The 22897-nt window shown below is 40.8% G+C and overlaps 1 protein-coding gene and 1 pseudogene across 1 annotated transcript in view; one reads left to right on the forward strand and one right to left on the reverse strand.

Moving 5' to 3' along the window:
• Window positions 1-22897, forward strand: part of NETO1 (neuropilin and tolloid like 1) — a 127620-nt gene that overhangs the window by 45191 nt on the left and 59532 nt on the right. The window lies entirely within an intron of this gene.
• LOC142427853 (cytochrome c-like) lies at window positions 17081-17429 on the reverse strand (annotated as a pseudogene).

Below are 22897 nucleotides of genomic sequence, written 5' to 3' on the forward strand. Positions count from 1 at the left end.
AGGATGGGGTCCAGGCAAAAAATGGGTAAATGTCTCAGTGAATGAGTGCAGGGTTGACTGTTGAGGTCAGGTTGACTTGGTCGACAGTAGGGGCTAAGTGTACACCTGGGACAAAATAAAAGTTCTTTTAGTTAAAACCAATTGTTCTTCAGTTCTAATATGTGTAAACATGATCCTTAATCTAGGGGCATGCAGAAATGAAAAAGGCAGAGTTTCCAATTTAGTAAGAAAGCCCTTTGAATGAATCTGTTGAGTGTCAGGACAGATCCAATATGGTGACAGAGCAGGAGAACTGGCAAGGGTGTGGCCAGAGAACATTTCCTTGAAAGACCAGCTCTCAAGTCCTGATCTAAAGAAATGGGTTGGGTGAGCCAGGTGAAGAGTCTATATGTTGTAAATCCCTATGACTCACAGGCCTGGCCCTGGCAACAGGGCCTCCATCTTCTTGTGAAGATGCATCCAAATGCCTGGGCTGGGTTGTAGTTTCTGGTCTGATGGTTCCATGGAATTTGGGCAGCTGCTTCTTATTCCATTGCCTCAAAGTCAAGTTCACACTGGGCTTGTAAATCTGTATGGAAACCCCAAATTCAGTTACTTAAATTTATATCCACATGTCTTAGGCATTTGGCCAATATCTGAGAAGCACTTGGGGAGAATTGCCTATGGCATTCGAAAAATTCCAGAAAATTTGAAAATTACAGATTCTACTCACAGTCACATATAATAGGGGACAAAGTGTTTGTACAATGCACATATTCAGCACATGATTCATTGATACATATATTGGTATGCTCTTATCTAGCTCAGAATGAAAACGATCACTATTAACCTCTGTGTACCTGGCCTGCATGTACACATACTGTACCTAGATCTTCCTAAACTGTGTCTTAAAGTTTTGGGTTAGCCACTCCCAGAGTACCCTGTGGTTGACGAGGCAGTACCTGGGAGCGGGCTTGAATATCCTACTTCACTTCAGAGTCATATACCATTCAGCAAATTTCTGAACTCTGCTCTCTAAAGTGTAAACGACAAAGTCACTGAGCTAGTGTGACAAAGGAAAATATACTGTGTGCAAGGTTTGTTACTGTTTTATAGATTTGCTGTAAACGCATGAATCTTAGGCGCACGTTTGAGCAAAAACCAAAGTTAGATTTCTCTCTAGGGCAGGAATAAATCCTTCCAGTGTGGATTTCTAGGGGTCAACCTAATGCAGCCTGTAGACTGCTTGCTTAGATGGGAGTCACTGGTCAATCTACTTTTCTTTCATTCTTTCTTTTTAAAGTATTTATTAAACTTCCTTGATTTCCACAGTTATCAAAAAGACAAAATAGGGAATGGAATGATATTTCTCAGGAGCCCTTTCTCTTACAGTTCTCCTTGAGTAGGACACTCCCAGAGAATATGGTTCTTGGGAAAAGTTTTTCTTACCCCGCAAACTCCCTGCCAACCTGTGGAAACCTTCCGCTTCTTTAAAGCTCTGCAGAAGACTGTCCGAACCCTGCATCTGACAGTAGTGATATTGTTAGCTGCTGTGCTGTCCAACTCCAAAAGGTTGACGTTATACAGTCTTGACTAGATTTTCCGTCATTTGATATGTTGTGGTTTCCAGGAGCCGTGGTCAGGGGCGCTCACCCCATAACCTGATGTATGAAAGAACAAAACGAAACCCTCCCTGGCCCTGTGCTCTCCTCAGAATTAGTGCTGTTCTTTGAACTGAATCTTGCAGTCACTGTGTCACTGCAGCTCACTGACGATCTTCCTCTTTTCCATCGATTCTTCACCAGCTATGAGGTCTTCTTGGGGCTTGTCACTCCTGGAAACATGGGCAACAAATGTGAGAGCTATTCTCTCCATCTCCCCAAGTCATCCTGGCTGCACTTCTTCCAAGACACATATGTTAGGCTGGGAAAGCTAGAGAAGCCAACCCATGGTACTTTTTTTTCTTCAAATATAGATCACATATCTATAACATATACATACTTATAAAGAGAGAAACTGATGTCCATAAAGTATGTCACACATTGGAGAAGTGGAAAAGTCCTGTTTGGTCCCACAGGCTGGTGTCTGCCAATGATTCCAAGAGCAGCAGATTGGGAATAGATAGATAAAAATATATTGGAGATTGGCAGGTCAGGTGCAGGTGGCTGATAGCTCCTGGGATCAACAGAAAAAATGGCAAGCAATGGGCTGACATCTAAAGGGCCAGAAGTTGATGAGATAGATTCAGAATCCCTATCCAGTAAAGAGCAAACACTGCTCCACACAATGTCTGTTATACAGGACGTAGGCCATGCTACCAAGGAAATGTCCATTCAACTGCATCAGTGCGATGACCAGAGTAATTTGTCTGCTCTCCAGCCTAATTCTTTTACAATTACCTGGCCTCTCACAACAGATCCCATTAAACATCAGGTTAGGTTACATCATAACGGGAATGCCTGAACTGCCAAACTACTGAGAATCTTGACTCAGCCAAGTTGACACAAAACTTCACTATCAGAACACATTTGTTTTTTCTTCTGATAATTCATGACATAACAACTCCACAATGTAAATGCAGTATGAGTGTATGTCTTATTAACTGTGTACCATACATCTTTTGGACTCAATATATACTTAGTGATTACAAGTTTATGATTGATAAAATAGGAATAAATGCTTTAAAGTTTTAAAAAAATAAATGACAATTGCTTTCACCGAACAATGTTAAAACTCTCCAAGAGCATTGCTAACTCTTCCTTGTTTTGTTCAGGCTTCAAGTTGACAGCATGTAGATCACACATTAATTAGTTGGGTAAATTGATATGCATAACTACAAAGATAATCTCAATATTGAGAATGGCTTTTTATTACATCATGTTTTAAGCAAAAATATAGATAATGCACCCAAACTCTACAGTATTAAGTGAGAAACAGAATTATGATAAGCCATAGCTCAATCTGTCTAAAACTAAGAGCTTGTGTAAACACAAGTGGCAGCGAGGATATACTAAGTTAATCTAGTTACATATCAGAATTCCTCAGATGACACAGAGTACCCAGAAGATGTTGTATAACAGTACTTAAAAGCATCAATTGCCAGATGTTGCCTAGGAGATCAAGAGAGAAGAGAGAGTTATAAGATCCAGTTATTGCGGTATGTGGGTTGATCAATGCTTAAAGAAGACTACGTAGCTATTTCTTAATTCTCTTGCAGTCTGATTTAGAAGTGGCTCTTCCTAAAGAACAAATGTAAGTACATAAAACCTGCAGTGTTTAGATTGCCCGGAACAAAACAGCATCAATGAAAACAACCTCTCAGTCCCCATGAGAGTGATGCCCAGTGCCATCACTTCAGTCCTGGGACTGAATCACTGTGGCCAACAGTAATTTTCTCCTCAAAATGGCTTAAGAGCCACAGTGAAATTGTTAGGATGCTGTGAAAGAATCGTCTTGTGAGAAATTACACATCTCAGGAATTGTACTTTCATTTTTCTCTCTAAGAATGAAAAAAAACACTTTTTATGTAGATTGAAAATTAAATATAAGGATGTTGCAGTGCTAGCAGGGATTGCTAAATAGCACCCAGTTCATTTCTGCTCATTCAAGTGCTAGAAACTGAGGGTGACAGAAAAAAGACGTAGACCTTAGTTGTAGCATACTGAGGATATAGGGAGCATGATGTTCTCTGTGTGGGGTCTTTAACCATTCATAGAAAAATGGAATGAAAAGATAATGGAGTTTTTATATGGTCTTTCCAAATCCCTTAATGTATGAACTATCAGAGAAGTAAGCAAACTGTTTTAGGGAATTAAGGGACCCTTGACTCATACTAAGAGTCCCTAGTGGAGCATTGGACGTTTTACTGCAAGGTCCATGAGTCAGAAAGGAAGTGATCTGCCTTGGTAAAGATTTATAACTTTGGAAATCCTATCTAGGGCCCCTATGAGTTGGGATCAGCTAACGTGTCAGACTGGGAAAAGCCCAGGTGGCTTCATAGTTAAACATTCAACTTCTAATCTAAATATTAGTGGTTACAACCTACCTGTTCTGTGGCGAAAGATGTGGGAGACAGCTTTCATACAGATTACAGCCATTGAAACTCTATGGGACAGTCCTACTTTGTCCTTTGGGGGTCACAATGAGTCTGGAGACACTCAGCTGCAATAGATTTGGCTGGTTCGCTTTTCTAGTTAATGCAAACTATGGCCATGGCTAGATAGCAACACTCTAAAGAGTAAAACCTAAGACTATCTTGAAGACTATTCAGGTGAGCCTGCTAGGGGGGAGGCATGCAATGGCCCTACAAAGTCTGGGGTCTGAACAACCAAGTAGAAATATCCCTGTTCCTGTTCTACCGGGGAAATTGAAATTGATATGACTTGCTTGCATTATGTGCAATGTCCTGAGAGATGTTGAGTGGTGTTTGGAAAAGGCACCCTGAGTGAATGGTGGGAATGTTTGCTAGACAAACACATTCAACTTTAGTAATGAAACAGTGGAATCCACCAAAATAATTTTCTGCACATGAGTGATTAAATGTGATACAATGGAATGGTTTTGGACCACCAGAGAGAAAGTTGGACTTCAAACCAGTTTAGAACAGTTCATTCATGACCTGTGAAGCATAACTGGAGCTGACATGAATTTTGAATTCTGGGTGATCCAAAATCAGAATGGGGAAAATTATGGTCTGGCACTGGAGATTTGGAAGATGTGTAGTAGAGCCTTTTAGAGGCCCAATGTGTGGCATTAGGTTATTGCCAGGGCCTTGGGGAGTGACGCACCTTAAAAGCACCAGCACTGGCTGCCATCCTTGGGTCAGGCACTGGTGTTTCTGACTCAGCCAGGTAAGACATTTGTTTGCTGTGTAACACATACCTTGCCTTTTTGGCTAAGAGCATAAGTTTCTAAAATGACCTCAACCTATAGTTTTTAACATTCCAGTTGGCATTCCATTCAGGGATATTTTATAAATTCGGATCCATTCTGGTATCCTTTAGACTGGGCTGTTTTGAAAATCAGGAGGGCATGGTGGTGTTAAGTTGGAGATTTGTAAATGAACTTTAAGTGGGTTAATACAAACACCAGGGAGAACATTGGACATGAAAAGCAAGGTCCTACTCTGAAAGATATATAGATGCGAAAAATCCATGGTGCATATATGTCTGGATGGACGTGAGAAGACAGAGTGTTACATCTCCACACGTTTGCACAAGGTGCCTTTGAGATCTTGTTGATAGTGCATAGCAAGTGTGTTGTGGCCTGTGATGGCCTTATGGAGAATGCATTGTCGTTTAGTGCTATGGCACTCCTGTGGTGCACCAGTGGAAGGATTTTTGGTTTGTGCTAGTCTATTATTGGGGTTATTATGTCAGTCCATCTGTTTGAGTGTTTTCCTGACCCTCCACTTTATCACTCATGGGCCCTTTTTCTAAGGATTTTCTTTGAAATCAATGAAGTAATAGAGTGTTGTGCTTTTTCTGACACACAGGACTCTCGTCCTAGCAGGGCACAGCTCACTGTCAATGTGCCCTTGTAGTAGTTCTATGTGTAGAGTAGGATTTTAAAGCAGGAGGGAGGGATCTGGTCTGTGTGTTAGTCATTGGTGTGGAGGAGGTGGGAGAAATCACTTCCCAGCAAAGGAAGATCAAGGAAGCTACAGACAGACCATGGGAGCGGGTGCTCTGGGGATAGACAGGGTGCTCTGGGAATAGACAGAATACATGGTGAAATGGATGGGCAAAATGTCAAGGAAATGTAAGTTAAAGTGGTAGCGTGAGAATGCTGGAAAGAGAGAGGAAGAGAAGAGAGGAGAAGAGAAGAGAATCTAAATGAGTTGTGACATGTAATGTGGAATACCAATCAGGTTTCAGAAGTAGAAGGCAATTAACAACTGATGCAAATGCATCTCCCTGCAGCAAAGAAGATAGATAATCCTTTGTGGAGATTGAAGTAGTAAAGGAACACCCAGGCACTGGAGGCTGTATATGGCGGATCATCTTTTAGGCTCTGTCTTTGCAATAGGAATAGTGTGACAGGAGGATGGAGACAGGGAGGGTCAGTAGTACAGGTGAGGGGGCCCTTCAGAAGCAAGCTGTCTGTCTTTCAGCGGAGTTTGTAAGAGTTGTCTTGAATAACTGTGCTTTGTCTTCGTCACTTCTTCATACGGTACTTAGGAAACAGCCATAAAACATATTTTATTATGCATTGCTTCTTGGTCGAATTCCCTCACCTGTCTGGGGCCAGTTTCAGAAACAAATCTGCAAGGCTTTTCTGTCCCACCTGCTTACCAAGGACTTGCAAGCCTCCCTTCACCCCGCATGACCTTTGTGATTCTTGTCTTTTTCCAATTTTTTCTCAGGCTGCCTGTTTTTGTGTGCCACTCACTTTCCATGCTCACAAAATGTGATAGCTACAACAATCACTCTCTTTTTTAAAACACAAGCCGTGCTTCCCAGAAATGGCACTTTGTTTTGGTTGCTGTCCAGGGTACTGAATGTAAGGTTGAGTGCCATCAAAGTCGATTATGACGCACAATGATCCTATAGAACTGCCCTTGGTTGTCTGAAACTGTAAATCTTTACAACTGCTAACCACTGCAAGTCAGAAGTTTGAATCCACCAGCTAGTTGCTTCTTAGGTGAGCGAGGAGATAGTCTGATCTTATAAAAATACACAACTTTGGAAACCCTAAGGGGCAGGTCAACTCCATCCTACAAGATCTCTGAGTTGGAATCAGCTCAATGACAGTGAGTTTTGTCTTGGGTGGAAAAACAATCTTGGATGAGTTTAATAGTTTAGTGAGAACATGGATGTTAAAATATGTTTAAATGTCTGAGTGTTTGAATTATAGCAGGTGTGTTCACAGGCACATATATGTCAGGTCTGTGATGATATCACTGGAGTCTTACTAAGAATGGTAAATGGTTGGAGTCCCTTGAATGTTTGGCCTCTCTGTTGTTGTTGTTTCTTGGTGCTTTTCATTCTGTTCTGACTCACAGTAACCCTATGTATAAACAGAATGAAACATTGCCCAGTCCTGTGCCCCAGTGCTGGTCAATTGTTATTACAGAAAATCAGTGATGGGAGTTTGGCTGGTCAGTGGACCAACATTAGGAGCTCTGATGGCATAGTTGATTATGGGTTCCGGTGTTAGGCTGCTAATCAAAAGGCCAGCAGTTTAGATCCACCAGTTGCTCTGTGTGGGAAAAGGTGAGGCTCTTTGACCCTGTAAAGTTTTACAACCTCAGAAAGTCCCAGGGCCAGTTCTACCCCGGCCACAGGGTCGCTGGGAGTCAAAATTGACTTGACAGCAATATCTATCACTGTCAGGAGAGCTAGGTTTTGAATCCAATGCGTCTGCAGAGGCATCATGTGTAACTAACTCTCCTTTTACTTAACCTTTTGTCCAATGTCTTTCTCTACCATCCAGTTCTAATGACTGTAAATGTTTGACTGAATATTGTCTACCAATGATTGTGGTTTTCCATTTCTAAAGAAAATGACTTAATTTTAAAATTGGCTTTTGTGTTTTTGATCAGGAATATGGCCTCTTCTCTACGACCCATTTGTACACGGACCATTCTTGTATGGCAACCTGTCTCCATAGCACCTTGGTTCTTTTTGATCCTGGAGACCTTAGCACAGGTTGCTTGAAGATACAATTCTTGACTGTTTACTTACTCTGAATGTCTCCATCTCCTCTTTTCTCTTGAAAGATCATTTTACTGACTGAATTCTTGATTGGCAGATTTTTCTCCCCCAAAGTTTGGTAGATATTATTTGGTTTTCTTTTAACTTGTGTTTATACTATTGAAAATCTTCCATTGTGCTCTCATTAAAAAAAAGTCACGTCCTTTCTTTCTGTTCTTTCAAGGTTTTATCTTCGTCTTTCTGTGTCACTATTCCCTTGTCCTGTGTTGAGGCATGAGTTTCTGTTGACTTCTTCTCAGAATCTATAATGTCTTCTAGATTAGTGGATTCATACTTTTCATCAATTCTGAAAGCAATGTAGTTTTGTTTTTTTGTTCTTATGGATTGCTGGTGTCCAATTCTTTTCTTGAACCAATCTATTTATGTTTCAGGCACTTTGTTTTTGATAGTTTCTTATCTGTGCTTATTTCTGCAAATGTCTCTTTTTTAAAGCATCGTACATATATCTACAGGAAGAATATTCTGTGTCTGATAATTACAAACTTAAGGCTCTGTGGCATGTGGTTTCTGCGGCCTCTATTCTATAACATTTTGGCCTCTTTGGTGAGTTCTCTTGGCCCTTCATTCATTGGTGTTAGGTGGACTAAGTCAGTATTTGTTCCCCCTCTTTCATCGCAGGATGGGTTGCTCCCCTTTGGCTTACTTCTTTTGTTCTCTGCCATTAACAAGGGATGAAGCATAACCCAAAGCATGGGTGCACCCTTTGAAGTTTTGAAGGAGATTCTCACCCCGGCTTCCCTGTGGCAGTTCTCCAAAATACAACCGCCCACTGCCACCCCCACCCCCCAAGAGTGTTGCTGTAGGAGCCCTGACTCCAAGTGGAGTCAGGTAACAAACCCATGTCATCCCCCATTCCCATCACCTTTCCTCCCTGCACCTGCCTTAATTTGCATCTAGTGGGCTTATTTTTCAGGACTCACCTTCTTCAGGGGACCCAAACCAGCACAAAAGCAGCAGAGATTGTTCATGATCACTTGAAGGCTCCTTGTGAAGGAGACCTGGGGACCAGGGACAGCTGGAAACAGAGTGTGAACTGTGAAAGAGTGTGTGTTTTCGAGTGAGTGTGAGTGTATGTAACACTGTGTGTGTGAATGTATGAGAGTGTGTGCACATATGTTTGTGATTATGTTTGTGCTCCAGTATAAGTAAGTGCGAGTGTGTGAAAGTGTGTGAGTTTGAGGGTCTGTGATTACGTGTGAAAGTATGAGTGTGTGTGAGAGGATGTGAGTGTGTGAGTATGAGTGTGTGAATGTGTCAGAGACTTGAGAGTGAATTGCAATATAAGTGTATGATCATGTATAATATTGTGATATTGTGTGTGTGAGAGAGAATGCGTTTGACTGTGTGACAAGTGTGAGTATTTGATCGTGTGAATCTGCTACTGTGTTAGTGTGTGTGAAAGAGCTTATGAGAAAGTATATGTGTGTGGGTGTGTTTATAGGGAAGGTGGCTCGGAGAGCTAGTAATTCATGATAAAATTAGCAAAAGTCCTTAAAATAATTGGAAGTAATTAGCTTACTATGAATATATTACGCATGCAGTAAAATAGAAGGATACGTATAAGTGTTTTGAGCATATTATCAAGCTTTTAAAAATACTGACCATTTGAATGTTCTGTTAAGTAGGGAACTTAGACATTTGAAAGCAGCCTCTGATTACATAGAAATGCGTCCAACCTCTGGTTTCCAGACATCAAAGAATTCAAGGGGAGTTTTGGAGGCAGGGAGGGAGGAATAAAGCAATGTGAAGTGAGGCTGCTGTCAGGAGAACAGAACATATGATTGTGAAACTAAACCTAACTTTATTCCTAGTCAATGCAAATAAACTCATCAATTAAAACAATAACACAAATAAAGGCAACGTAAGGGAAAAACAAAAAACCAGAACTATAGTACTCATATGAAACACATCTGAAATCAAAGGGCCTAGCACAGACACGCAGTGAGGCTGGGAATTAAGAACTAGATAATGTAGAGCAGCTTTAACTAAAAGCAGTGACAAGGAAAGTTATCAGGAGGCCAATTCCAATTTATGGTTCAAAGGCATTGATGGTGATGACAGGGTAACTATAGACTGGCAAAAAAAAAACATTTTCAAACAAGCTGTTGTATGTAAACAATATATAACCTTGATTTTGGATAATTTAGATGGGTTGTCACAATGGCGGCAACAACTGGCTCAGACACAAGAACAATTGTGAGGACTGCTCAGGACCATGCAGTGTTTCATTCTATTGTCCATAAGGTTGCCATGGGTAGAACTGACCCAGTGGCACCCACAATATTTTTAGACTATAGAATTTAAACAAAAAGTTGATTAAATAAGAAATACGCCAATAATGTAAGATTGAATAGCCCTCCACTGCCCCTAAGAATAGGGTGACGCCATTTGCTTTTGTAAAGATTGGAGGTCTTAGACATCTTTCCAGCTTAGGGCCGATCCCAACCCCTGGAAATCAACTTTCAGCCAAACAATAAAGTAAACATTAACACCAGGGGAGATCCTTCCCCTCAATATCACCTAAAGGGCAACATTTTCCCACAAAGGAAACAAAAGGGCAACATTTTCCCACAATAAAGTTCAGAAAGAATCTGGGAGCCAGAAGAAGGTAGAACAGAATCTGGGAAACAGGGAGGCAGTGGGAGAGCGCTGTCACATTGAGGGCAGTCAACTAATGTCAGGAAAGAAATCTGTCTAGATTGCTGAATGAAAAATTAACTTTCTCTGTACACTTGCACCCAAACTACTATTATATAAAGGAAGAGGAAGGGGAAAAAAGATTGGAAAAAGTCCTGGGAACTCTCTGTCTTATAGGGTTGCTGAGATTTGGAACTGCCTACTTGGCAGTGGGTTTGTGCTTAATGGAGTTCTTTCCTGTTCGCTAAGTAGTGATGACTTAGGTGGTAACAGGTAACAGTTTTAAAGACTTTAGAACACTAATTCAGCTGTTTATTCAGACTGAAATATATATATGAATAATTTCAAGAAAACATTTAACATTAGCAAGAAGTTGCCTTCTACTCCTTACAAGAAGACTTCCAGATCTTCTAAAAATCTAGTTCTTTTTTTTTTTAACATTTTATTAGGGGCTCTTGCAACTCTTATCACAGTCCATACATATACATACATCAATTGTATAAAGCACATCTGTACATTCTTTGCCCTACTCAGTTCTCTTTTTTTTCTCCTATTTTCTTTTTTTACATTTTATTAGGGGCTCATACAACTCTTATCACAATCCATACATATACATACATCAATTGTATAAAGCACATCCATACATTTCCTGCCCCAATCATTCTCAAAGCATTTGCTCTCCACTTAAGCCCTTTGCATCAGGTCCTCTTTTTTTCCCCTCCCTCCCCGCTCCCCCTCCCTCATGTGCCCTTGATAATTTATACATCGTTATTTTGTCATATCTTGCCCTATCCGGAGTCTCCCTTCCCCCCCTTCTCTGCCGTCCATCTCCCATGGAGGAGGTCACATGTGGTTCCTTGTAATCAGTTCCCCCTTTCCAACCCACTCACCCTCCACTCTCCCAGCATCGCCCCTCACACCCTTGGTCCTGAAGGTATCATCCACCCTGGATTCCCTGTGCCTCCAGCCCTCATATGTACCAGTGCACAACCTCTGCCCTATCCAGCCCTGCAAGGTAGAATTCGGATCATGATATTTGCGGGGAGGAAGCATCCAGGATCTGGGGGAAAGCTGTGTTCTTCATCGGTACTACCTCGCACCCTGATTGATCCATCTCCTCTCCTAAACCCCTCTATGAGAGGATCTCCATTGGCCGACACTTGTGGGTCTCCACTCCACACACACACACACACACACACACACACACACATACATACACACACACATATACACATACACACATATTTCTTTCTTTTTTTTTTTTTGCATGATGCCTTATACCTGGTCCCTTTGGCACCTCGTGATCGCACTGGCTGGTGTGCTTCTTCCATGTGGGCTTTATTGTTTGTGAGCTAGATGGCCGCTTGTTCACCTTCAAGTCTTTAAGACCCCAGACACTATCTCTTTTGATAGCCGGGCACCATCAGCTTTCTTCACCACATTTGCTTATGCACCCATTTGTCTTCAGCGATCCTATCATGATGGTGTGTAGCCAATGATATGACTTTTTGTTCTTTGATGCCTGATAACTGATCCCTTCGGGACCACTCAATCACCCAGGCTGGTGTGTTCTTCCATGTGGACTTTGTTGCTTCTGAGCTAGATGGCCGCTTGTTTATCTTCAAGCCTTTAAGACCCCAGTCACTCACTATCTCTTTTGATAGCCGGGCACCATCAGCTTTCTTCACCACATTTACTTGATCACCCACTTTGGCTTCAGCAGTTGTGTCGGGAGAGTGAGCATCATAGAGTTCCAATTTAATAAAAGAAAGTATTCATGCATTGAGGGAGTGTTTGAGTAGAGGCCCAAGGTCCTTCCGCCACCTTAATACTTAACCTATAAATATAGACACATAGATCTATTTTCCTATCCTCCTATATATATTTGCATGTACATGTCTTTGTCTAGACCTCCATAAATGCCATTTGACTCCTAGCTCTTCCCTCCATCTCCCTTGACTTTCCTCCTGCCCTACTACCATGCTTCGTCACCACCTGGGCTAGAGTATACCTCTTCTCTACGCAACCTTACCCTTGATCACTCCCCACCAGGTCTGCCACTCCCCCCCTCTCTACCATTTTGGGTCCCATGTTGTTCTCTTGTCCTTGTGTTTGTTAACACCACTTCCTTACCCCCCTCACCCCCCACCCCAAGTCCCCCCGGAACTGTCGGTCCCGTTGTTTTCCTCCAGATAGTTCATCTAGCCTGTCCTATTCAGACAGACCTGTGGAGACACTAACATGCACGAAAACAAGAAAGAGGAAAACAAAGCAACAGTATACAACCAGACAACAAAACAACAAAAACAAACCACTGACAAAGAACAAAACTCTTCATGAAAGAAAAGCTTTTAGTTAGTCCAGGGATCATTTGCTGGCCCTTAGGAGCATTTTCCAGTCCAGTCTGTTGGGGCACCACGCCCTGGCCCCAAAGTCCACTTTCAACATTCCCTGGGGACCTTGCCACTCCATTCCCTTGTGGTTCCGCTGCACTCCCCCAGTGCTTTGCCTCAGTGTGGTGGGATCAGGTCAGGTGCAATTCCCACACTGTGTCTCCGGTGCTGTCCCCTGTATCACCCTTAGTCACTGAGTGGCATCATTTCTCATAGTGGGGCCAGCCATGTTGTTCTCTCTGTGGACTGGCTACTCTACTAAGGAACATCATCCTCACGGCCTGGTGGGCCAGGCTGTGTTCCACAAGAATCTAGTCCTTTATAATATTTAATTTTGTTAAACAGCATCAATAAAAAGATTGTTGAAAAATCCAGATTATTGAAAACAGTTAAACATGTTGTATTAGACAGGGTTCTCTAGAGAGACAAAACCAGGTTGCTAGTAGTTTTATGTACCTATTTATAAAGATAGATATATAACACAAGAAATAAACTGTTAAATTATATATAGATAGATAAATATATAATACAAGGGATGAACAGTTAAATTATAAAGCAGTACAAATGGCTCAGTGCAACTCACTCCCGTGAGAGAGGTGTGAGACACTAGTAGTCCTACAAGTCTTGAGGGCTGCCAGTTCGTCCTCTATGGAGAGAGCTAGGCTATGACGGCACAGGCAGCAAACAGCAAGGCAGGTCACCAACCATCAGCCAGGTCACCAACCCTCAGCCAGGTCACCAACCATCAGTCTCAAGCTCAAGACATGTAAATTTCAATCTTGTGGTCTTAAAGGGACCTCAACTTACAGCGACACAGTTCACCGGCTTGTCGTCCCACAGGTAGTGTAGCCTGTAAATTGAGGCACAGAACAAGCAAGGCAGCCGCACACTGGTCTGATGATCAAAGAGCGAGAGACAAGAAAGGCGAAGTTCACTGAGCCATTTATCTCTCCGCCCTTCAATTAATCCCACTTGTGTTTATCGGCCAGGTTGGCACAATAAACTAAGTATCTCACACATGTACTTGTAAAGATTATATGGTTTAAAGAAGAAACTATAGTGGAAATGGCAAAATATGAAGAATTGTATGCTAATGACAATGCTGTATAGCAGATCTTTTGGCAAGTAGTAAATGCATTTAACATGTAAGCATTGTGTTAAGCAGTTAAAAAGATAATAGGCTAAACGTGTGAAAATGCCAAAGAATAAAAAAATGTACCGAGCAGAGAAAAACAAAATAAAGTAATGAGGGAATTAACAAATCAAAGGATTTTAGTGACGCATGTCTGTAAAAGTTGACTCAGAAAGAAAGACACAAGAGTAAATGGAAACAATGAAATTAGGATATGCACTGACAACTACACTGGGTAGAAGAAATGCTGTGCACAGTTGCACGGCAATTTCTTTGGAAAGTTAGAAAAGTCAAAGTTATGACCAAAAATAAAGTACCAAAACTCACTCCAGAAGAAATAGAAAGCCTGCAGCTGCTGTAATAAAGAAAGCAGAGACCAGAGGCGTAAGAGGTATGCCCCCGAGCCCAACTAACATGGAAAGCCATGAGTGATGGGTCCAAGAGGTTCTCTTTGGAACTTGTGTGTGCATCTGACTGTTTCTCTTTCAAAGCCAATTCCTTGCCCTTAATCAGGATCAGCTCTTGTGAATATTATAACACTGATACGCTTGCAGAGTTTATTTTAGTGTCTTCCGTGATGCTCATTATGCCTATGATGATGGGTGTAGGAGTCTAAAGTTGGAGATTTTGTGGTATCAGAACTTCCATGAGATAATTTGACAGATTTTCTTGTTTTAACATTTTAAATTCAAGAGGAAATTTAATGTTTAATTCCTACTTGATTTTACCACATTTTCAAATTGCTTTTCTCATCCCAAGAAAGAAAACAAATGTTTGGAGACTAGTCTCATCAGATGATATCCACAGCAGCTAAAGAGCATTTTTCATAAAAATTTTCTGATGTTCAAAAGGGGCATTTACCTCATCTGTACCAAGTGCTCAGAGCCAGATAATTATAAATACAATTTGTGATCATAATTCCAAGATGGAGGCTCATAAACATTTTTGAGAAGGGAAGCATATTAATAATAGAATGCCAAGAAAGATAATTAGAAGTGAAGTGACTTGCTGCCAAGTGCTAGCAAATGACTTATGTGCATTAGCTCTGTAACAATTACAGTCAGCCCAATGCTTCCAGAAATTTCTGACTCCTAGAATTCAAATCATCCATGGCTCTCAAATATTGTGTGGGAAAATGGCTCCTAAAAAGTAATTAAGTGGCGAGAGCCATCTCTCACAGGCTAAGGAGTGGTGGTGGCAGTGGTGGTGGGAAGTACTGTTGATATGGCATTTACATTGTGTTCCGTGTTGCACTAAGATTATTTAAATTATACAGGAGGAATTGTACATCATAAGCAAATACGACCCTAATTTAAATAAGGGATTTGAGCATCGACCATTCTGGGTTTATGGGTGAGGGATGTCCCTTGAGACACTTGGGAATGACTGACTGCAGTTACTATGTGTCCACTCTATGTTAAGAGTACTGAGAGATATTTTCTGTGGTTAAAGCAAACAAAAAATCTAAAGGAACAAAAGAAAAACCATGTAAAAACAACAAACAATTGAACTCTTCTCAAAGTGCTTGCGGTTGCTAGGAGAGGTTTGGGATGAGTAAGCATGCTTGCAAAACAACATGGTGCTATAATGCACAAATGATATTCTGTAAGAATGTTCAATAGTCGCTGCCTGTCACCGGATACTTCCCACTCACTAGCCAGGAAGTCAGAGCAAGTGACTTCTCTCTTTTCCCCATGGGATGGTTCTTTATTGCATTAGAGCACTGCTGCCACAGGCCAACCCGGAGATGGCAAGACTTCCTTGCTCAGAAGGGCTAGAAAGTCAACCTTTCTGGATCTGTGGGTCATCGGGTCTGCGTGGCAGCTGCGTGGCTCTGCACTCCAGCAAGAAAGTAGCTTAAATGAATGGGCCTGACAATACATTGTCAGGGAACTGCCTGTGCTGCAGTCCAGATTCAGAAGAAAACATGAAACAAGGAATATCATTGCTGATGTCAGAAAGATGTTTACGTGTGTTTTATTGACTATGCAAAGACATTTCAGTGTGGGGGTCATAGCAAACTGTGGGCAGTCTTGAGCAGAACGGGAATTCTAGAACACTTTAGGGTACTCATGTGGAATCTGTACATGGATCAAGAGGCAGTTGTGCAAACAGAACAAGGAAATACTGCAGGGTATAAAATCAGGCAAGGTGTGTGTGTCAGGGTTTGTATCCTCTTGCCATATTTATTGAGACAGTATGATGTGCAAATATTCAGAGAAGCTGGATTATTTGGAGAAGAACGTGATCCCGGGATTGGAGGATGGCTTGCTACCCCCCGGACGCATGCAGATGGCACACTTGCTTATTGAAAGTGAGTAGGACCCGGAGCATTTGCTGACAAAGATTAGGGAAGGCAACCTTTAGTAGGAGTTACAACGAAGTGCAAAGAAGACCAAAATCCTCACAACTGGGACACGTGGTCACATCAAGACAAATGAAGAAAAGTTTGAAGCTGTCATTTTTGACAGGGGAGGGTTTGAGCCGCCTTTTTAATATTTCTGCCCACCTTAGAGTGTGTTATTTTTCCTTACATAGTGATTTGTAATAAGTCTTTAGATGTGCTGGATACTAGTTGATTGAAGGTTGTATGTGTTTTGGGTATGTTCTGTGGAACACATTTTATTTTTTAGCCTTATTATATTTTTGATAATTATATATTCTTCACGTTAATTTGGAGGAATTTATCAAGCTTATCTTTCTTTTTTATTAGACAGAACATTTTAATTAGATCAGCACATCTAAGAGCAAAAAAGACAAAGTAGCCATGGCTACCTTTATCTTCAACTCTTGCATTTAAACAGGCTCACGAATACAAATCGAAATAGATGCACCTTGCTCTGTTCTGTTCCACGAGGCAGTGTAGACTTCCCAGTATTCAAATACATTCATATAATCAGATACATAAATCTAAATATAAAATTAATCTATAGGGTATAAGATGCCATTCACTCTCTTTGTGAAAAACTCGACATTTCCAATCCAACCTACCCTCTAAAGTCCAATCACACTTTAGGGAAAAGCAGTGATTACACTTGCTGGAACAGAAATTTCTATAAAAATGTTAAACGTTTGCTTAGTCATTTAACCACAGCCAATCTTTAATTTAATAAGACTGTCTAAATAAAATATCCTTATCATATATTCGTGATCTGATTTCTAGTGTATGAGATCAATTTAAATATGGTACGTGTTTTTAAAAAAGGTTACAAGACATTCCTATTTTATAATAAATAAGGCAGTGGCCAACTATTACTCATTAATAGCCTTTTGAGATAAGCTATCAAGTCTGCCCTTTCTCCCTTCTTCTTAATGCCGGCACAGATCATTTTTATTCTGAGGATGTACTTGGAATTTGGGATTCTCCAAATACCCCATCAGTGTGTCCTCTCCCCAGGGGATACCTTTACTCTTATTGGCATCTGTGTAATTGAATCCAGGGTCTTGGCCAGTCTTTATCCCAAACAAACCATGGAGGTTTGGCCCAGTCTTGTGTTTGCCCCCCTTTTCCACAGTGTGGCACTGGGCACGCCTCTGAACAAAAACCTTCACTCCCTTCTCAATATCACCCATCATGAATTCACGCTCTCGTTGTGCGCCACTCTACCATACCCATCCAGAGGCCGGATGTCCCGCTCTCTCCAATCTTATCTTTCATTTTGTGATTTACAAACTCTTTCTTTATGAAACTCAGAACTATATTCTTTTAAAATTATCTTCCAAATACGTCCTGTGTTTACATTTCACATTTTGATTCATACTGTATGGTGTGGAACAGGAATTTTGTTTTATTTTTTCACCATGTGGATGACACAATATATCAGGACAAGTATTTAAAAAGTAGAATGTTGAGATTAACATTGCTCAATAGTTTTGAGTACTTCGGCTTATTAATACATGATTAAGATGATAAATGTCTCTGTAAATTCTCCTTAAACGTGTCAGGTATATAGTATTTTCATAATAATGCTTCTCAAAATATTTATATCCTTTTAAAACATGGATTCAGATGTATGCTTCATAATTTCCAATTGTATAGTTTCATTTCTTGTGGTTTTATTAAAATTTTTTAATTTCTGATTTAGTTGCATTGTGGTCAAATTTGGGGAGAGCACGGTACTGTTTGTGTGTGTGGTAAAGGTGTCTGTTCTGTAGTTACTTTGAATAATGGGTTAGATTTTGCGGTAGTTATATAATTTCATGTCAACTTGAAGACATATAGAAATATAGGGGTGGGGTTTAGCCTGTCTATCAGGTCGCAGACTGATGACCTCACTTGGAGATATGACCAAGAGCTGTAGCTTTCTGAAGGCCAGCCTCTTTCTCCTTCCTTCACCCTTCCTGCTTGCTGACTTGGAAAGCTCCTGGGGGCCCTTTGAGGTTTACCAATGATTTTGGATCCACAGAATTTTGCAGCCACCATCTTGTGATATTGCTGCATGCTGCATCATTGCATGTGATGATGTGATTCTGAAGAGGGGCCAATGGGCTAGTATCAGATTTCTGGACTTGAGTTGGACTAGGGTGGACTTTCTTTATATATAAATACCCTTTGATACAAAGCTCTCTTTTACCCATATATGACTATTGCTGCATTAGTTTCTCTGGTCAACCTGGCTTCACACAGATATCCATCTACTTGTTTGTCATTACTTTGTTCAGATCTTCTATACCAGTGTCAAACTTTTGCCTCGGTTACAATCAGCATTGGCAATTGTGGATTTTTAATTCTCATTGGATTGTAGAAATTTGTCATTGATACCTTTCATGGATATGTTCTTTAAACAACAGCAACAACAACAATCAAACTGCCATTGATTCAGTTCTCACTCATGGCAACACTGAGACCCCCAAGGCTGTAAACCATTGTGGAAGCAAGTTGTCTACAATGGTTTTCTCGTCTGGAGCAGTCGGTGGGTTTGAACCAGCTATCCTTTCATCAGCAGCCAAACCATTAATGCAAAAGTCTCATTTTCTTAGTGAACATATATTTTCAGAGTCATCTAATCATTCCACCCCTAAAGATTTCGCTTATGACTATGATCATGATTATTGACTCAGTGTGGGTGTACATGCTAGTTCATTTACAGACACTGTATTTTCCATACTTCTGACTCCTTATTTGGTAGGCATCTCTCGAGAGCAGCATTGCATTAGACTATTTGGGCTCGGATCTTGACTTGGAGGCTTATTTTTCACGGATGTGATTCAGGTATTTGCATACACACCTATGTGTTTACACCAGTCTTGTGGCCGTGAGCTACTTATTTATTCTCCTCTTTTATTTCTGTCCCTTTTGGTCTGTGCTTTCTTTTGGACAACTTCTTTTCTCACGTGCGCACTATTTTACTGCCTCTTTCATTTTTGGCATTAAATCGTTGCCTTCCTCTCCTATGAGTAATTAGCTGAGACATTCGAACATGTACATTGCCTATTAAAATTTTAAGTGAATAAATACTTTTACCCTCTTCTTTTTCCCTTTTCTTGGGAAAATAACAGACCTTAGACATGTTCAATCCCAGATGGGCTTCCCTTGATTGAGGAAGATGTGTACGTTTTACTATTTTTATTTTTCTGGTCAGTGCTCACCTCCTCAATTTGTCATTCTTCCTTGCAGTTAAATGTGGGTACTTGACATGACTTTCCTTCTGTCAAGTAGATTGTCTCTAGACATTTCTACAGCTGATGCAGAACTTTGACAAGGATTCTTAGTACCGTTTGCCTGGTTTGCCCTCACGTCCCCCTGATTATGGAAAACGTTAACTTTGGTGTTTTATCTCGGAGGTGTGGAGTGCATCGGGAGTGTTCTGAATTCCACTGAGTGTGAGTGTTCGTCTGACCACTGCTCTTTTAACGCAATTGCTGTTCTTTTTCCTCTGTTTTTTTAAACAGATTTTTTTGTCCCTCTGCAGTTCTGAAAATTCTCAGTCATTATCTCTAAAGATGGAATAGTCTCCTTTTTCTTCTCTCTTCCTAGAAATCTGTTCAGATTCGCATCTCTGTCTGTGGGCTTTTCTTTCTTTCTTTCTTTTCCTTTTTGCACTACATACTAGAGAATTTTTATTTTTTTAAAAGCCTTATTTTGTGTACACATTCCAGCCTACAGTTAAACCTGTTGTGTTGTTTAAATTTGTTACTTTGATTTTCATTTCCAAATCTCTGTTCAGTTATTTTTCAAATATCCCGGGTCTTTCCATAGTTTCCTATCTCCTAGAGACATTTTCAATATTGTTTGGTATGTTTTAAAGTTTTCTAATCGTGGTTATTTTATAGCCTGTGTCTGGAAGATCCATTTTCCGGAGTCTTTGCGTGTCTATTTCTGGTACCGGTATTTCTGCTGTTTCTAGCTCATGCCTTATGCTCTTGTGACTGACTTTTTACAGTAAACATCGCATTTTTCTTGGAAAATTATGTGTGGGGTTTCTGAGGGGCCTTGAATAAAGCTACATTCCTCTAATAAACAGCTGCAGTTACTTCTTCATGGGAATTCTACCCATCTGTCAACATAAGATATTAAATGTATGGTTACAGGTATTTAGAGAATCCAGGTCCGGCGATATTTGGACTGCAAAACTTCTAGAGTGAGAAGATTTGGTAAAAATGCCTCCTATAGGATTGTCTGTTTCTGATTTTGCTCAGTGGCAAAGCATTTCCTTCCTATCTGAGGTAGTTTATTGTGCCAACCTGAAGGGTGGAAGGATAAATGGCTCAGTGAGCCTTACCATTTTAGCTCTCAGGTCTCTTGCTTTGTGATAGTCGGACCAGGGTGCAGCTGCCTTAGCAGTTCCCTACTTCAGTTTGTAAGGCTGACTTCCTGCAAGACATCACCAAGGAGAAGCCACATGTAGCTACCTCAATGCAGCCCTGGGTGCTGGAACACCCATGTGGAGACCCCTGCCAGTGCTGAGATGTTTACACATTCACCAACTAGGCTTTCCTCCTGCAGGTGGCATCATTGTGTCTGTTTTGTGAGATGGAGGAGGACTTTGTTGAATATATGTGTTGAATATATGGAGGAGGATTGGTGTTGAATATATGTGTTAATGGGTTAATGTTGGACTTGTGGGCTTGGGCAGCACCAGGCTGGTATGTTTTCTTGATGCTCACTTAACCTTTATATCAAACTCTCTCATACATGAGTTTCTGTGGATTTGTTTCTCTAAAGTACCCAGACTAACACACCATCATTTTTCTAGTGGCAGGTGTGGAATGGGGAGTGTGGAGGAACTGGAATCAAGGTAATGAATCATAAACCAATGAAAGTCAATGGGCTGTCAGGGAGTAGCTTCATGAATGTATGCCTCTGGTTGGATTCCCAAACTTGTTGCTGATAGATGCCATGGGTTGATTCCAACTCAGGGAGAGTCCCTGTGATAAAACAGAGGTGCCCCGGACAATTTCCTTGCAGACTGTGATGTTGATGGGAGCGATTCTTCAGGTCTTTTCTCCCACTGAGACAATGGGGCTTCAAACTGTGATTGGCAGCTGAGTGTTTAACACTTGAGCCACCGGACCTTGCCGTCTATCTCATGGAGCATATGTTCCTAGAAACTAAAGTTCACTTTTATTAATCTTGTAAACGTTCCATCAGGACTGTAGCAGCTTCAAGTACTTCCTGAGAAAGATCAGAGACTACAACCCTGAGGGGGGATTAGGAATCAGTATAAAACAAAAACAAAGATCCTTCAATGCTTAAAAAAAAAAAATCACAGCATGCTTACCCTTACCAACGACATCTGGCCTCATCTTTTCTCCCTCACTCACTGGTCACTGATATACGGAAGAGGGTGTGTGTGTTTAATAACTACTTAAAATATTAAGTGGTCTTTGTTTTATTTTATTACTAATTGGGAGTTAGTACATGTGTCATATCGTTTCATAGTTCAATCACATGAAGCAGAATTATACAAGTGGTACCACAATCAACCACGATGCTTCCAAACGTTCTTTTTTTTCCTGGACTCCTTGACATGGGCTTCCTCCCCGCACTGACCTCCTGCACCCCCTCCCTGAAACCCTCATTCTACATACTGTCCCTCTAAGTTCATCACTCCTGAATTTCATATGCCGAAGCATAGAAAAACATATAACAGAACTTCAGGAGGGTGATCACCAATTATGCAACACCTCTGGGATACACCCTAATATGAACAAACAAAAACAAAACAACAATAGAGAAAATGTTGAAAACCAGATTGGGTCAAACATGGAGGGGGGATCAACTGACAGGGTTTTAACTGTTCAAGGCAGATTGAGGTCTTTTATCTTCTATCCTCATCTCTCCAGTGCACTGTGCTTAGTGTCTACTTGCCTCCCATCTCTCAGTTATGGACAGAGAGCGCTCACCTGATCAGGGCTTATTTCCTATGGAGTTCTGATCCATGACTCTTGGGTTCTTGGTGTACACTGCCACCCAGAGCCTTCCACAGACTCCATTCTCACAATTTAGTCTCTGATATTGATCCCTCCTTTGACTATTTTGGACTATATGATTTATATTCCTTCGATGCCTGATGCGGGTGTGCTTCTTCCATCTGAGCTTAGCTGACATCCCACTTTGATGGCTGCTTGTTTGGAGACAAGCCTTTAGCAATACTGTCTTCTTAAGTCTGGATTTTTTAAAGTTTTATTTTGGTTTTAATATGGACATATAGTTAATCTTGTGCCACAATATTTGTTTGCATCTCATCTCTCTTAATATACTGCTGTTTGCTTAGCGTGACTAGATCTGGAATTTACTTGACATTGATGAATATCTTTTTTCTTAAGCACATGATGATATTACAGAGTGGGATTTTAAATTATTCTTTAATTAAAGTACTTTATTATTCAGAGAATTTTCAGATTTACAGGATAATTGAACAGCAAGTACTAAGAGTATCAGTATATCCTCTCCTCCCTCCTCAATAAAAATTTCTCCTATTGTTACCATTTTGCATTTATGGAATGTTGTTTGGTACCACGCAGTCCATTTGGACTAATGCCAATCTGATGCACGAAGGAAGGAAAGCTGATAAATCCATCCTGACACAAGTACTGAT

The sequence above is a fragment of the Tenrec ecaudatus genome, chromosome 15, assembly GCF_050624435.1.
Source record: "Tenrec ecaudatus isolate mTenEca1 chromosome 15, mTenEca1.hap1, whole genome shotgun sequence".
Classification (NCBI taxonomy): Eukaryota; Metazoa; Chordata; class Mammalia; order Afrosoricida; family Tenrecidae; genus Tenrec; species Tenrec ecaudatus.